A 17,129-nucleotide genomic window follows, 5' to 3' on the forward strand; every position below is an offset into this window, starting at 1 on the left:
AATTTGGTAAGCACTGTTCAACCAAAAACAATATCAAAACAGAAATATGGGGCGGTTTTTAAGACAGAAGAATGCTGGAAGCAAGCAGAAGAAAAGCTTTTCTGTGCTGTATTCAGACATGAGCTCTACCACTGGAGTTTGTCTCTCAGCAGCATTTAATTTCCTCAGGGAGAAGATCCAGGGAGAACCAAGAATCTCATCTCAGATGCTTTCAGCAATAGTCTCCTTCATGCCTACCACTGTGAATCTGGCAGGGCACTGCAGCTAGCAGAGGTAATTTCTGCCTGATGGCAGAACAGCATCTACGTGAAACAAGCTGGTGATCTCAGACCAATTATGTGAGAACATATTTCTGCACCACCACTGGAAATAATTAGCAGTTGTAGGAACCACAGGGACACCAGCTTCTGCTGTGCTTTTTCTGTGGACAATATAATTAGCTTTGGCTCAGATAGTGAACACTAAGAAACCTGTAATAGGCTGAGAAGAGGCTTGTAACCTGCTCTCTAAGAGCTTGCTTTAAATAAGCAGATAGGGCCATTTAAAACATTCCCTATACTTTATTGCCCCCCCCCAGTTTTGGGCTACAGATCAAGCTTAATTACCATCATTCCACTTTCCTTCAAGTCCTCAAGGAAAGTAAAAATGAAAGTTAACACTACTGAATTCCATAGTCTTAAAACATTTTCCCTCCATCACTGGGAGTGCACAGCATCAGCTGCAAACCACATTAGAACGAAACCTTACACCACACCTGTAAACATCACTGTTTCAAACACTGAGTAAAGCAAAAAGCATCTGAAACCAGTGTTTACACTGGTAGGAAATCCTGCTACAATCAAGGGAGCCATGTTAAACTCTGCACCTAAAATACAGCATTTCAAAGCTCACGCCGAAGAGGCTGCAGGCTCTGGTCCCAGGTGTGCCTGTGCCTCAGGTGCTGCTGTACAGGAGAGCAGCAAGCAGGACTGCCAAAACACAAGTAGAGCAACAAACTAAGACAGCAAATCCCTCTCTTGTGTCCTTTATTCACGCTTAACCAATACCTGTCACATCTTCAACTGCGTTTCCTCACACCCAGAAAAACAGCAAAGCCCATCTCACAGCTGCACCAAATATAGCTGTAGCATCCAAATACCCTTCTTAACTAACACCTCTACTGGACCTGAAGTAGTTTTAAAGTTCTTCTGCCTTTTTGACACCAAAGCTACACTTTCAATAGAGCACAGCCACCTTCCTCCAATTTTGCAAGATCTAGCTGAGCTGAAGGCTGAGCTTGAGAGAAGATGCAATATTACACAATTCTGACAAGAGAGTTGACTCGAGAAATATACAATTCTAATTTCACTGCTTCCTTTGGTATTTTCAAGACAAAAACTGTACATGTGGTGCTTTTGTCTGAGCTGGCTTAACAATAATCAACACAACTTCTTTTGATATGGGTGAAATTAAGGAGTCAAAACCATGAAGCTCCCTGCAGAACAGTCTAATTTTGCTGTATTTTCTAATCAAGGAAACCTGAGAAACCCAGTAAGAAAAATGCACTCTAGCACTTAAAGAAAATTAGCTTCTTCTTTGGTCCTCCCTGGCACATTTTCCCTGCAGTCCATTCTGGATTTACACAGGTGCTACTCAAAGCAGAATTTGGCCTCTTTCTCTCAGGTGGCCTGACACATTTACTGCAGTGTGCAGATATGCCCGTATATTTTACACGTATGTAAAGCACATTTCCCAGACTAAAACCCTCTCCCAGAGAGTCTCCCTAGGTCTCTGTCTGATTTTGGCCTCGTTTACTCCCTCACAAATGAAAAGCAGTTCCATTGAAGTCAGTGAGGTAACACTTGTCTTAAACGTGTGTGAGATCATGTCAGAGCCACGGTCCCTAATAAAACCAGCTGCCGGTAACTCTTCTACGAGTTTCCATTCATTAGGGCTTTTTTTTTTTGCTTGAATTCACATGAGCAATATCCATGGGCCAAGAAACACATTTTAGAATGATAGCTATTTCCCCCTTGCTAAAAACTAGAAAGTGCAGCAAACTATCCCAATCCTCGCTGAAAAATGACAGTTTATTGTACTTTGTTAATAAACAGAGGTGTTTATAGACAAAACATGTGCAAATGTACTTTTGAGAATCATCCTGCACTGCCTAGAGGATTGGGACAAGATGACCTATATATGGTTTTCCCAGCTTTTCACTTTTGGTTTTGTGGGGGACGATTGGTGTTGGTTATTGGGGTTTTTTTACACTTATAGCTTCTGGTATTTCATTCTAAATTGGGAAACACTGAGTGTACCTATTTAAATTCAGCCTCAGAGAGATCTGTAAGCATTGAACCAGGATCAATGAAACCAGTTCTATGCCTGCTAATGCCAACAGCCTTTCCATCAGTGACTTTCCATTGCCTTGAAGGGTCACAGGAGAGACAGAAATAACGTGCTCAGATTATAATGTTTTTTCCAGTTCATCACACCAGTCTCCAGGCTTTCAGAGCTGTATAACTATTTTGTCATATAAGTCAGATTCATAGCCTGTCACCACTTCAATCTGTTCATTTATAACAAAACATATTTCCTACACATTTCCTACACATACAGTAAATTCCTTTCATTTTTCACTAAGACAAACTGATCTTTATCAGATACTCTGACACAGAAGGCAATCATAGCATTACTCCCTCTCCACTTCTTAATATTAAGTTTGCTCTATGTTGACTCCAAGAAAGGAGCTCACATCTATTCACAGATGGTAGTGAACAGAGGGAAACAAAAAACCAAACCAAAACAAACTGCCTATTTTGGCAGAGCAATTGGGTTGCTACAGCAGATGGCACAAGAATGACAAAGTAGGTTTGGGTTTGACAAGTAAAAAAACAAACATCTTTACTGGCCATGGACAGTGGACTGAAGCTTTGAGGCTGTTCCCAAGCACAAGAGGAGGGGATTGATGACTTTGACAGCCTTTACTGAGGGACCCCAAAGGGAAGGGGAACTCCCAGCTGGGGACAGCATAGAGCAGCAAGAGTTAAACACCATGAACTCCTGCAAAGCTTCTCTACAAGTAGCCAAAATGAGATTGCACAAACACTGAGATGGGTCACAAATCACTTAGGGGAGGGGAAAACCAAAGGAAAAATTACTCCAAACATGCATCACTTACACTTTCCTCTTTTAAGAGGTAAAAGGAAAACAAAGCAGTCTCCTGTCTTCCTTTGGAATCACAAAGACAAATAAAAATAGAAGAAATGAAGAGCATTTTTGACCATGCAATAATACTTATTGCATTCAATGTGCTTATTACTCAAGGACTTTCTCCAAAGGCTCCAGATGCCATTTACAAAGCTGATATAACACAGAGTTTCTCACAATCCAAATCCTGAATGAAAAAATATGAATGAGATTAGATAAGTAGTTATTTTGGTCTCCAAACTGGCTATCCCTGATCCTTCTAAGAGCTGGAAAAGAGAATTTTTCATGTGCTACTATTGCATTACCCAACAGTCGCAACTCGACCGTGCTTCTTTTGGCCACATCAGAGCTCCTCAGTGGGCATGTCTTAGCGTGACTTCCTGATGATAATGGTCAAATGCCACCTCCTCAGAAGTACTACTGGCCAGAGATGAAAAGTATTTGGAGGAGCAGAAGACTGGTTTCAAATCCAGGCAGCTTGTCCTGTGGCTGACTGTAACACCCAAGTCAAACATGGCCTCAAAACATAAGCGTGGTGTGGAATGAGGTGTAGTCTGGGAAATCCAATTGATCCATCAGCCCTCCTGGCCACAAAGAGATGTGGGGTTTGCAGCCAAATTGTACAGAAGATCCCAGACAATCTCTAAACTTACCAATACGACACAAACAACATATTTCTAAGGTACTCCATGCAAAACAAACAACAAACATGCCAGAAAATCTCCAGCAAGCCAAGAACCTTGTGCCACTCCATTATTGCACCTACACATTCTCCATGTGAAATAAAATGCAACTACACCAACTGCTTCAGCCCCAGGATTCTGATGGCAGAGAATACTGATCCCTAAACAAAAATAAACTGAAAAGCAAGAGTGTAAACACAACTGTTCTCCAATGACTTTGCATCTCAGCGTTGTCTGTGTAGGGTTTCACTACCCAGGAATTGATGTGGTGGAAAGAAAATCCCTGAGAACTGCGTGGAGCACTGAGGACCCCTTCTGCAACTCCCATCCAAAGCTCCCTTCCTCCCCCAAAACTCATCCCTAATTATACACACACACCTATTTGCTTCACACCCGTGGTCCCATCCCTGATCTGAAACACTGGCATTCAATCATTGCTTTTCTTAAAGTTAGTGCTTTATACCCGGTGAGAATAAGATTTTGTCCACTAATCCCAGCTTTTAGTCATATAAATGCACACTAGAAGCACTGAAGACCAAGGAACTGCGTTTATATATGCACTGGTAAAGGAAATGTTCTTTTCTTGTTTGGGTTATATGGGGGGAGGAGAGGAAACAGGCTTCTGTGTCTGGTTTTAGGAGGAGAGTTAAGTGGCAAACAAAACTGACTGAAGTTTACAGGGATCTAAAGAAAGGAACAAGAAAAAAAAACCACTCACAGAGCTTTCAATAACACACAGCAGAGAAGACTGCAAGCAGACTGCATACAAACGTTTCTGCTTTTCCTTTTTATTGTCAATATGCTCCTTGATTGCATACTGTGTCCAGTGAATAAGCCATTTACTATTGTGGTTGGAGTGAATGAAGCTCAGACCTTTCCCATATATGGCAGGGCCTTTTAATCACCAGGGAGCCAGGAGCAATGGAATTTTACTGGCTTTCTGGGTTTGGAGTGCCCTCTCTTGTACGAAATATCATTGCCCAGTGAACACTCATTACTGGGATTTTGACCCAACTTCCTGCTGTCATTGTCCTTTAGGGGATGTGTAGAAAACCAAACAAAAAGGGCCAGCTTCTCGATAGCAAGCAGCTCACAGTGAATTCTGAATTCCTCTAACTCAAGGAAATCAAACAGACTAGATCCAATGTACATTTTTTAAAAGCCTCAATATCATTTACATCCCTAAACGTATCCCAGTACAGCTACTGAAATCAAGCTCAGATTCAGGCCAGCTAATGCCCAGGTTCTCCCTCTTTTTTGCCAACGTAGCAGAGGAGAGATTAGTGGTGTTTTAAATTACTGGGACAGCAGTAGGGAAATTCTCAGCTGGCCTGCTTTTGTCAGTATAATATACATTAGCCACAGAAATGCTTGGCTCCATATCATCTGGATTGCCTAAGCTCTCTTGTTCATATTTACAGCAATTAAAAAGCTGCACTTCAGTCTTTATAATCCCAGTTCTGTTTGAAGTGGCCAAGCAACAGCTGTGGCTTATCAGACATCTGAATGAAACTCCTCATTTTCATAGCAGGGGTGTGGCTCTGCACATGGGGATATGCTGTTCCCAAAGCCAAACAAAGCAGCAAACCTCCTCTCCTCTCTGCAGACCCAGGGCTGCAGCCCTCCGAAGTGATGCTGACTAGATGCATCCTGCAGCACCAGCAGGTTAAGCTGTGCAGGTAAATGAGAGCTGACCCAACACTTCTCCAGATCTCAGAGCTAACCCAACCCACTCCTATTTCCGCACATTGTAGCCAAGCTCTTGGAATTTCTTTCCCAAACCTATGAGCTTTAACAAGGCCGGAGCAAAGCCAAATTCTCCCCAGTTCAACGGCTATAGAAATTGCTGAGAGAAAGGAGGTTATCACGAGGTCATTAGGAAGATGCAGACAAAGTCCTTTGCCTCCTCCATCTGCAGCTGAACCTACTCAGACTGAGCAGAAATTGTCCTCAGCTGATATTAGAAAGCAATGGTCTGGACATTAGCACTGTTAGGTCCTCTGAAACAGTGAGGAATCATAAAAGGTCATGCCTTTGTGCTTCTGGGATGAAAGATTTTACCAGGGCGAGCATTGTGGCTCAAGGGAAGGGGGAGAAAAAAAAAAAAAATCAAGTGAGGGCCATTTCACCATTAGAGAGCTCACTGTCAAAGAAAAGAATGAAGTGGGAAAAGGGTAGTAACATGCCCTGTGGCAGTCAGGAAGACAAGAGAGAACATCAAAGCCTTGCAAATAAGAAACAAACAATGGCCTGATCACAGACTGCTTCATTTGGGCAGAGCTCCCTCCGAAGAGGACTGGAATCCAGTGGGCACAAGCCTGCGGGATCGAACCTTGCCTTCTGAAGCAGCACAGGAGCCGCTGCTCCTGCGCTCACTGGACGAGGGTTTGTCCATCCCTGCTCTGCTTCCCTAAGCAAAGTCAGCTCCTTTGGACAAGGATGCAAAACAAGCTGCCAACAAATCTCAGGCCCCTTGTTTACATAGCTGTCATAGGTTCAGGCTCCCTTAGCCATTTAATGAATCATGAACACTAGTTCTTCCTCACCCCAAGTTATTTAACTTTTAGAAGTGACAAAGCAATTTCCCTGCCCCTTAGGTCTCCACATGCTTGAGGGAAGATTGGGAAGGTCACACGTGCGTGGCATGTGCAGTAACACTGTCTTCCTGCATTTAGCAATACCTCTCCATATTTGTTAGCCTTCAAAGTTACCCTTCTGAACAGATCCCAAAGCAGAGCATTTACAGCAAAACTTTATCTCCACAGATCTATTTATAACCCTTCTATGAGCTAAATTCCAAAGATTTTTTTTGTTGTTGTTTTGCCATTTAAGGACATAAACCAGAAAATGTGCAAACGGGTGGGTTCCACTTTGCTTCACACCCTCCACAGCAAGTCTCAAGGGAAAATGCTCTTTATTTGTATTCTGTACACAAGAGGGTGTGGAAACATGTAATGTTTCCATTGCCTGAAATCCTTCCCTAATATTTTCCCCACTGCAGCTTGGCCTAGCCCCAGGGGCTACAATTTCAACTGCTCTCATCAACGTGAGACTGAACAAGCAGATAAGGGATAGCTGAGTAGTTTTGCTTCCAAGCTTACGACACTATGGTGGATCTGTAAGCAGAAGCTGCCTTCGTGCGTTTTCGGAACACGCATGACAGCCTCAAGGAAGACTGTTCCAGATGCAGCACAAACAATTCAATCCTCAAGCACCCAGGAAGTTCCCTCTAGACATGGCAGCACAGTGTCACCACCGAGCCAGGTCCATTTCCACCTCATTCCCTGGGCTTCAGTGGTTTTATACCCATAATCTAGAAGTCGAATACATATCTGCGTGAACACATCAAGAAAAAAAAGTCTAAGATCTTCTGGGAAATCAGTCAAAAAAAAGGTTTTAGCCAGTGCTTAAACTTGGCATTTTGGTATTGCAAATTCTTCATAAACACTAATGAACTAAGCCCCAGCAGACCCATGGGCTAAATACAGAAAGGCACAGATTATCCTTTACTTGGAGATAGAGAAACAGACACATGGCCATTAAGTGACTCACCAGGTATTTATGACCACAGGGAAAAATTCAAAGGAGAAATTACTCCAGTGGCTTAAGATATTGCTGCTTTTTCCCTTTCTTTCCCCTGCTTCCTCAGCTATTTGGTCCTGCCCTCACTTCAAGCCAGCAGGACAGTCCCCACAAGCAAATCTTCCCAACTTCAACCCATAAACACTGCCGTAGACAAGATTTTCTGATCGGGAGGTGCCCCTGTGCTTCATGGACAGAGGTTTCCCCTCTTGAGGGGCGGGCACATGGGGCAGGAAGAGGGAAAGAGGCATCAGTTTGTGGTGGTGGTTCCTGACCACAGGTAGAGGAGGTGGGTGGCCCAGGTGAGAACTGGGCACTGCTGTCCCTGGATGCACAGCAGCGCTGCAAGACAAAGCAGGAGCCAGGAGGTTTGCAGGACACAAAGACCAGAAGGCAGCAACTCCTCACAAGGGCAGCTGGCACAGAGGGGACCATGCTGGTATCTGCTGGGCAGTCAGGCTGCTGGCCCCATACTGTTCATAAGCACAGCTCCAAAGGAAAAATGCATGGAAAGGAGCACTTCCTTAATGCGGGATGTAAACCATACAGCTAACGTATCAGCTAAGTAAGAGCGTTACATTCCCTAACCTTTCTGGTTGATGAAATCTGTTAGCAGAAATGTAGGAGCAAGCTCCCCTGGGGGTGGGAGTGATCCCAAATTACAGAGTACTGAGCAACCTTCCCTGCTGGGCTAGTTGAATGTACAAAAAAGCATCAGGAAAGAAAAGAAATGTTATATAGCTCAACTGTCCTGTGACCTTGGTGTTTCATCCAGAAAGGTCAGATCTAATCTGATCTTCAAATGCCTCTGAGTCAAATTTCAGCCTTAGCCAAATCCTTGACAAGCAGCAGCTACATCTTCCAGGCAAGAACAGCACCTCAAGAGGAAGTGCCTACACACAAGTAGGTGGCTTTCTTCCAGTACAGTTGCCCCCCAAATCCATTCTTACCCATTTCACCACTCAGCAGCTCTGCACAAAGCCAGCAAACCATCCCTGCACACGCACAAATCCCAAGGCTCTAGTAAGGCAGCAACTTTCTCGTTACAAGCTGCCAGGGGGTAGTTACTAAGAGGAGACAATTTTTAAAGAATGAAAGCTTGCTTTGAAGGCAGACTCCCACTCTTTGCAGTCACAGGCCTGTGTGCCTCAGGCTTTGTACACCTGGAGCCCAATCCTGCAAACTCCCTGTAAAGCTCCTCTCAAAGGCAATGAAAGGTTCACAGGACTGCAGTTCACCTTCTGCCCTTTTTTGGTGCTTTCTCCCACACCCAGGAGAGTCCAGACCAGACAAGCCCTGCAGATGGACAGTAATGATCTCCTGGCCCTCTCATTCTTAGGCATATATGGTTTCCTGTCCCTCTTTGTTCACACACTGTGATCAAATGTACCAAGCTGCACCCTTGGCAGATAGGGGTTAAGAACTCCACTGATCTTTAAACAAAGTAAAAGGCAGCCCCCAAGAATAGGTCTCATGTAGGCAACTACTGAGAAACCAGAGTATTTTCAACAGTCCCAGAACATTCGAGCTCTATTTGCCCTGCAGGAAGGAAGTCCCGCAGGCTGTCACTTTTCTACAATGAAAAGACCACCCCCACGGGCAGGGCTGCTCCAGCTGTGTGAAGGGAAGTGTGAAACAAGGAGGACTTCCAGTCAGACTCTTGATAGACCCTCCCTGGCATCTTCATAGGACAGAAGGCACCTCCTAGAAGGCACCTATCCATGAGAAAAGCCTTGCCCTACCTTTGTGATCTCCCCACCTGGAATGAGCAGCACTGCACCCTAACCCTGTATGGGATTGATCAGATGCTGTGTCACATGTGGCCCCATGAATGAGACCAAGGAATAAGAAACCTTCCCACCTAAACAGGCTTCAATTTTCCCTCTGATGCCAGAAAGAGGAACTTACACCCCACCCCCCCACCACTTTCCTTTCAAATCACTTTCAGGGTCGCTATTACATTGTGTAGATCAGTACTGGACAAGAAATAAAAGCACAAGGGAGGTTACCCCTTTCTCAGGCTGCTCCATGTCAGAATAATGCTGTGAGTATATGATGCAGCAATTGTGGAAAATCCCTTATTCTCCTAAAACATGCTTACATCACTCACTGTCAAAGTGCATTCAGAGCACACAGGACTCCCTTTGCATCAGACCCTGAATCCATTAATGACAGTATTGATTTCACCAGGACTAATCCTGTGAATGAAGGCTGTGGAATTGATCCCCTTGTCATTGCAAGTGGCAGCAAAGAGGAGGTTTCAGGAAATACAAATTATTTCAATTGAGTCTCTTGTTCGCAGACATCTCATCTGGTATTTCTTCCCTGCCATCATGATTTAGATTCTGCATTAACACATGCAGGTTTTATTGACTAAGATTGCCTATCCAAGCAGCTTCCCCCAAAAAGGCAGACCTATCATTTCTTCAAATATATTGAGGAAAGTTCCTGCTTTACCTTAAAGGCAATATAATTAAGCAAATGGACTAAAAGTTTTGCTCAGTTTGTAATTTATGCTGAAAGAGTCTGTTCCATTGGTTTTAGTGTGTGTAGTTTTAGGATCCCATCCTGTCTAAACGGCAGGCAAAAAAGATGATACTTGCTGCAGATGAGGACTTACTGCTACATTTAATGAGACAGAGAAAGAATGGAGGCAGAATCTGAGGGTTCTTCAACTGCAAATCATACAAACACAATCATTCACAGTATGGTATCTAAAATAGACAAACTATGATAAATACACGGTTCTCACAAAAAAAAAAAATCCCACTCTGCCTCCTTATTTTTTTTGAGCTGCTGACAAGGAGGGAATATGTTATTTTCCCAAATTATTCTCCTGTCCACCTTTTAGCAGGGGAAGCCTTCTCAGGCAAAACTGTACAAAAACTGCATACTGCAAAAAGAAATTCTCCTCTGAAAACAAATACTCCACAAAAACTCATTTTAAAACAGTTATGTTTTCGTTCTTCCAAACAACATATGACATATGAGACAAATCTATTCCATCCCTGCAGCTCTGGCCAGAGATTAGCAGCTTGGTCAGTGTCTGCAGCTACCAAGTGTTCATCTGCAGCTAACTTCCTCCCTCCCTTCGTTTTCCCAGCCCTCTCCCTGAGAAATTCCCTGCGATGCAGAATATCGTGCTATCAGCAGCCAGCCTTGCACAGGGCTTTCCAACTGTCCGGACATGTCACGGGAGCTGGGAAGGGGAGCCTGCTAGCCAGCTCTCGCCAGCAGCACTCCGACAAAAACGGACCCAAAGACTTTTAAGAGCTCCAATCCCACCCAAGTGCATTTTTTTAATCCCCCCTTTTAACAGGAAAGACAACTTCACAAGAAACATTCTGGCAACGCACTGCTGCGCTTGTTGGAGGCTGAAAGCAAAAACTGATGCCATCTATTGTCAACAGTACTTCTGTGAAAGGCTGCCATGAGGGACATCTGCTTCAGCAAGGCTCAGATCACTTACATTAACCAGAGCTTTACTGTATCTGTATCAGTTACGTCTGGAGACTGCCCTTGCACTCAGGCTGCCCTGAAAGTCCACATATTAAGTTGCAAAATTAAAAGCAATTCACCAGACCTTAACACACTAAAAACTTTCTCATTGCAATGCCTAAAAAAAAAAAAAAAAAAAAAAAAAAAAAAAAAAAAAGGGGGGGGGAGTTGAAAAAGAAAAGAAAGGGTAGATAGGTTATTGCTCCACTAACAAACCCACCAAAGGATCAAAAACGGAGTGGTGGGACCAGCAGCACAGATCCTGCCCTACACCTCCTCATCGAGGTGCAGTGGGGTGAGCAAACATGCATCCCCTCTCCACCCGCCCGGCACAGCACGGAGATCTCCCTTAGTTCACCACGAACATCTGGAAGGGGGAGTGGGGGGGCCACAGAGAGAGAGGAGGAGAACAAAAATATCCTCCGACAGCTCGTTCGGCTCCGCGTGCTGCTTAATCTGCATGGCAAACGCGGGGAGCCCGGCTCGCTCCCGGACGAACGCGTCCCGTAAGTCCTTACCTCTGGCTGCAAAGTTTTCAGCTAGTAGGAAGGAAATGAATAACCGGCTGCTTGGGCAGGAGCGCAGCAAGAAAGGCACACCAGCAGCCTCACACACAGCCCTATTCAATAAAAGTACAGCTTTTCCTTGGCCCCTCCCAAAAGTCAATGCTAAGTGAATACATATCCCTTATGTTTACAATTGGCAGGCAGCGGAATGCATTGTCCTCAATTTATTCTAATAGGCAGCCAATGACTACGCGCAAGCCAAGGTGGGTTCAGCCTGCCTGCAGAGATGCCTGTCATTCCCTAGGCATGCTCAGGAAGCCACTCATCAGAAAACCAAGACCTAAAAAGCTCCGAAAATTCGTGCAAGCTGCCAAAACTGTCTTGCTACATGCCCTTTTTTGGTTATCCTTAGCAGGGCCTCTGAAAGTAAATCCTCTGTCAGGAACAATCATAAGAAATGTTAATCTTGGAGAAAGAGGCTGTCTTGTTGAACACAAATGGAGCTTAGAAAAAGGAAATGCACTGAATGGGAAAGAGACACGGTAAACATATTTACTTTTTGCACCAGTTTAAAAAAAAAAATCAAAAAAATAATTTCACCACAGCTAAACTTCGTTGTATTTTTTTTTAACGAGGACCACATGTAAAAGGCAACAGAAACACTCTGCTGTGCAAGCTTGGTTCTGCAGAAAGAGACAGACACCAGTGGGAAAGGCACATGAAAGATGAGTTGGCAGGCTTCACAGCCTGATTCCATTTCAAATAGTACAACCGAAGTTACAGATAGAATAGCCATGTTCTGAAAAATAACTTTTAAAGAGATTCAAGACTTTGACGATGATCCTTGGCAAGCTGGACTAGTTGGATACATGGGTTGAGTTTATAGTTCTACAACTATTCATCTAGACATTAAACCTGGTTCATTTACTATGAGATTAGCGCTACATCTACTTAATATGACCAATACTTTCACTGTCTTTGAATGTTATCAATAAAGTAAAACTTAGATTAATTTTAATCTTTGTTTAGCTTTAGTGATCACACACTGTTGATAACTTTGCAAATTATGCAGGTATCTTAAAAAATGAACAAACAGATAAAGACTGAAACATACAAAACACAAACTAATTAAGTGTGAAAATAAAGATGAAAATTATTGCCTAGAAAACAACACAGTACAGAGAACCCAACATGCACATATACCAGCCACTAAGAAAGGCTGCAGGGGAACAGCGGGCTGCTCCAAGGGAACAAGATTCCAGGCCAGGAGATGTTCTGCAGATTCATGTTTGACAATAACATACACAAAACCAGCTAGGGGAAAACTATGTGTAAGATGACTTTGCAGCTGAATGGGCTGAACAGTTTTAATGCCTTTCTGGGTCCTTTTTTCTGGCCACTGGGCCCCACAGATTTAGTCACATGTGTAAAGCAAGAAGGATCCAGTCCACAGACAGTAAACTAATCTTTATAGCATTTTAAAAATTCAAAGACAGCCAAATCTATGCAGATTTACGGCAAGAAATCATAATTATTCTAGTGCCATTTTAAATTTCGCTGCTTTATTATATGGAGCAAGAAGTGGTGTTTGTTTTTTGAAGGCACTTTTTTTCCTTCGTTTTAACAACCCTTTGGAAAGTTCTTCTAATGCCAGACAGTTCCCATGATGTGGCTACACATGGGTTTTAAATACTAAAAGTAATACCTACGGCATATATGTAACTTTGTTTTGCATGATTTACTGGACAAGAGAGAACAAAATCCTTGTTCTCAGTCATTCCATTAACTGCAGAAATTATTGGCCTATGTATCCATGACCAAATAAAAAAGGTAGTGACATTATTTAGGAAGGAATTACAAATCTCTACTGGATCTTAGTAGCCCCTAGATTTTTAGGAGGGAAATCCAGGCTAAGAACAAAGCAGGATGAAGGGATGTGGACTCTCAGAACAGAAAGCTGAATGTTAGAAGTACCCTCAGGTTCTCATTCCAGCATGGCCACCAACCCCTGCAATCTCAGTGTCCACTGCAACAGGGAGCTAGAAGGGATACACTACCTAAAGCTGGAAGCAACTGGGGGTTGTTGTGGTATTTTAGCTTTTTTTTTTTTACCATGACTTTGATAACTCCCTTGCCAAAGCGTCCCAAACTCTGTGTTCCAAGTCACCTTTCCATTAAAATTCTGGAAAAAAATACCAAACAATTTTGCTTTGGGGAAATTACATCATGAAAAGTAGTTTGTGTCCTTCTTGCTCGGTTGAATTTCACCAAGAGGAACTTTTGAATTCCATGACTTGAAGCTTTGAAGCCAACAAACTGTCACGGATACCACAGTTTTCCTGGACATACCACTGGAAAGCTGAGCTTGGAAGAATGCAGAGTTAAATCCTAGTGGGTGCCCCTTTCCATCCTGTGACAGGAGCCACCTGTAAATGCCTGCTGTAAATATAGTTATAACATGCCTAAATTCAGAGTTGTAACAATGTAGGGAGCTCCCATGGTAGTAGTCCTTGCCCTCACCACCAGGACTGCCACTCTAGCCACACCCTCCCCTTTGCTTTAACAGCAAGAGGCCCTTTGTGTCACAGCCCAGAGCTAAAAATATTTCTGGGACTTGAATAACCCAAATCCTGCTTTATGATTGCACACGTGAGACAGAGAAAAAAAATAGCATATGCAGAAATGAAACCCCTAAATCAAGTACAATTTTAATATCAATACCTTATCACAGTAAGGAAGAGCCCTGCAAGTGCTCATTGCTAAGCTCTCCAGCTTGATAACTCAGGGCAAGGGTGGGACAGCTTGTGGTAAGAGTCAAACCACACATTTTGGGTTGTTAGTGCATTCTTGGAGACCTCAGCCTGCAGTCTCTCCCTCAGAAGAATCATGTTAGAAGTACCTGGAAATCTCTGTCGAGACTGGGGCTCTCACAGGTTTATCAATTTTTCCTGCAAAATTTGCAGGCTAAAGCTGAGGTAAACCTGTGGTCTAGAAAGTACAGTACAAATCATCCCCTGGGGGGGCAGATCTGGCTGCTGTGTGCAGACACTCTGAACCACTTGCATTTTGGCACCACAAAGCCCTCGGGGCTCAGCAGCCAGTGGTGGCCAGAGGGTCCACTTGGGTTATTGCTGGTCCAGCCTCCAAGTACCTTCTTCCCAAAGCAGCAGTGATGGCAGAGCTGTGATCCCTGCCTGGAAAAAGTCATTGGGCTATTTATGGAGGGGCAATATTTTGCTTTTCAAAATGAAGTCGTTTTTATAGTTGAGCTTCCCAAAATTATTTTCCTTCTCTTTATTTGACATGGTGCAGGTGATCACTACTGCGCAGCATTGTCCCACCACTGTCACTGCAATGTCTTCAGCTGCCACTTCAGAGACACATTCTGAACCACCCCACCCCTACACATTCCCACAAGACAGCAAGGTGCATATGGAGCATCAAATGCACCACGGGGGCAGCCATTCTTCCCATCTGTACCAAACTGGCTCTTACCTCTCACCCCCAAATTGTCATTTTTTTCTTGTCTCCACAGCTAACAGTGGGTCACACTCTCCTAATGCCCACAGCATAGACAGAAATCTTTAGAAAGGAGCTTTTCTCCTGCAGCTAGCACAGATGCTCCGTGTTTGGCTTGGGAGAACAAAGCTCTGCTTAGCAGAATCACAGCAGTGAGGGCTGCACTGGGAGTACCCAGCCCCATTCCCCAGCCCAGAGACTGACCCAGAGAGGCAGGCTTCCTCCTGCTCCAGGGGCATGAAGATGTGTCACTGAGCCCTGATGACAAGAAAGAGGTCTTTATTTGCAATCCTGATGCACATAACAAAGGTGTGACACACTGGAGCGCTGGCATGGGTCACGGATCCAAAGGGTTATAACCCTGTCAGCCCCACGGGGCAGCACCCACTGCAATCACAGCTGCAGCTGGACAGAGCTCTCACCCCAGCAAACAGCCTCAGAGCCAGCCAGCATCGCTCTTATCCCACAGCTTTGGGTTCCCTTCACACCTGTGCAGTGCAACAATTCACTGTAAAAAGTCTGCTGTCCTTTGTCTCTGAGCACGACAGGGATGATGAGGAGTTTTAACACTTCCGATGACAAAATATATCCCTGGAGGGTCACACAGGTGGGGCAGAGCCTTGGTCCTAACCTGTAAACCTAAAAAGAGCTATGTCTTGAGAAGAGAGATAGGACTCCCTTCCCTGGCAGCATTAAGCAAACTTCTCTTGCTCCTCACTGCGAATTGGAGTCATCAGCCCCTGCAATACCCGGCACAACTGCATCATCCTTCACTTTCAGCCCTTCCAGAATAGAAGTGCGAAGTGGAACTTCACAGTCGAAGATGAGGGGGACTTTTGTGAGATTACACAAGATGTAACCAGGCTAACCAGATCTTGTCAGAAGCCTTGTTGCATATAGCAGGGTAGGTGACACCTGTGTCACTTGCTTGGATGGAAGGAAGGAGGACTAAACCTCCCCTGGCCCCCAGGGGACACGATTAGCTCAAGAACTGGGTTGGATGAGAAGCATACCCAGAGAAGAGTCAGCACTAGGAGCAGTTGAGGAGGTGGTTCACCAGCTTACACTGAGGTTCTCCAGCAGACTTTGGTTCTTTCCTCCTTTGAGGAGCAAAGGCAGGAAATGTGCCGTGCACCCAGGGCTGGCTCACACCTCCTCTCTCGCTCCAGGCCAGCACAGAGAGCATGGTTTGGCTCTGCATGTTTTCTCATACCTCCTCACAGCATAAAGAGAGCACAGTGTGGGTTTCCCCCGCCCCAGCAGAAAATTTCTAAATGCTGCCATGGCTATGCCATTTCCACAGCTCATCTGAAATCAGCCTCATCTCACACACAGAGGCTCCAGCCCAGGTGCTAGAGCTCACAGCTGTGGCCCTCTGACATGAAGGTGAGTAAGATGAGATTTGTGAGCGAGCCACCCAGCTGGCAGCTCTGTCTGGGGGATTGCTGCTGAGGGCATGGGGGAGAAGCCCACACACCATGAGCAGATTTGATCATCCTCATAATTACCTCCTGGGCACAGACAAGCTGCTTCTATGTTAGACAGGCAGAGGTAACTTTTTAGAAAATTTTACACATGCTGCTTCAGGCAATATCTTTTGGCCTGAAACAGCACAATCCATAGGACTTCAAAGCCACCAGCACGCTCAAAGAGGGTGTAAAAGCCACCACAAAAGAGAGCAGAGAAATATGAGCATCTCTTCAAACGCGGGGCCGTGTGCAGTACAATGTCAGTCAGCTAAAAATAAAAAAAACCTAGTGCTGCTTAGACACAGTAACAAGGATAGAATGTAAGTGCTGAGAAGGGTGCACTTCCTACCACAAATTCCAGCCTCAGTCTCCCTAGGGTTTGTTTATATCCAGTGCAAGGGCCAGAGCCCCTGCAATGAGCTCTTGCCAACTTGGGTTTTTAGCACATCCAGAGGAGCTGTACCCAGGGCACAAAGCACCCAAAGTGCCCCGAACCCCCCATGAATGGCAAGGGCTGTGCTCTGTTCCTACCTGAAAAGCAGTATGATTCTTCAGAGTGCCAACAAAAGCAACCAGTGAAAAAGCAATGGATCCTGTTTAAGGTGCAGGAATCAAAAAGCCTGTCATGCATTAATCCACAAAAACCAAGCAAGGAATGCAGAGCAGAAGATGGTACCAGTTTT

The 17,129-nt window shown here is 44.5% G+C and overlaps 1 protein-coding gene across 5 annotated transcripts in view; it reads right to left on the reverse strand.

Moving 5' to 3' along the window:
- The window catches only part of CALD1 (caldesmon 1), a 177,252-nt gene extending 165,598 nt beyond the window's left edge, over positions 1-11,654 (reverse strand). For 3 of the 5 annotated variants that reach the window (XM_010404166.4, XM_010404168.4, XM_010404164.4), the window contains exon 1: positions 11,471-11,654. The gene's annotated coding sequence lies outside the window, so the exon portion shown is untranslated. The remainder of the gene's footprint in view (positions 1-11,470) is intronic. The other 2 variants (XM_010404170.4, XM_010404171.4) reach the window with 2 other exon arrangements.
- Positions 11,655-17,129: the final 5,475 nt, after the last annotated feature.

Source organism: Corvus cornix, chromosome 1A (assembly GCF_000738735.6).
Source record: "Corvus cornix cornix isolate S_Up_H32 chromosome 1A, ASM73873v5, whole genome shotgun sequence".
Lineage (NCBI taxonomy): Eukaryota > Metazoa > Chordata > Aves > Passeriformes > Corvidae > Corvus > Corvus cornix.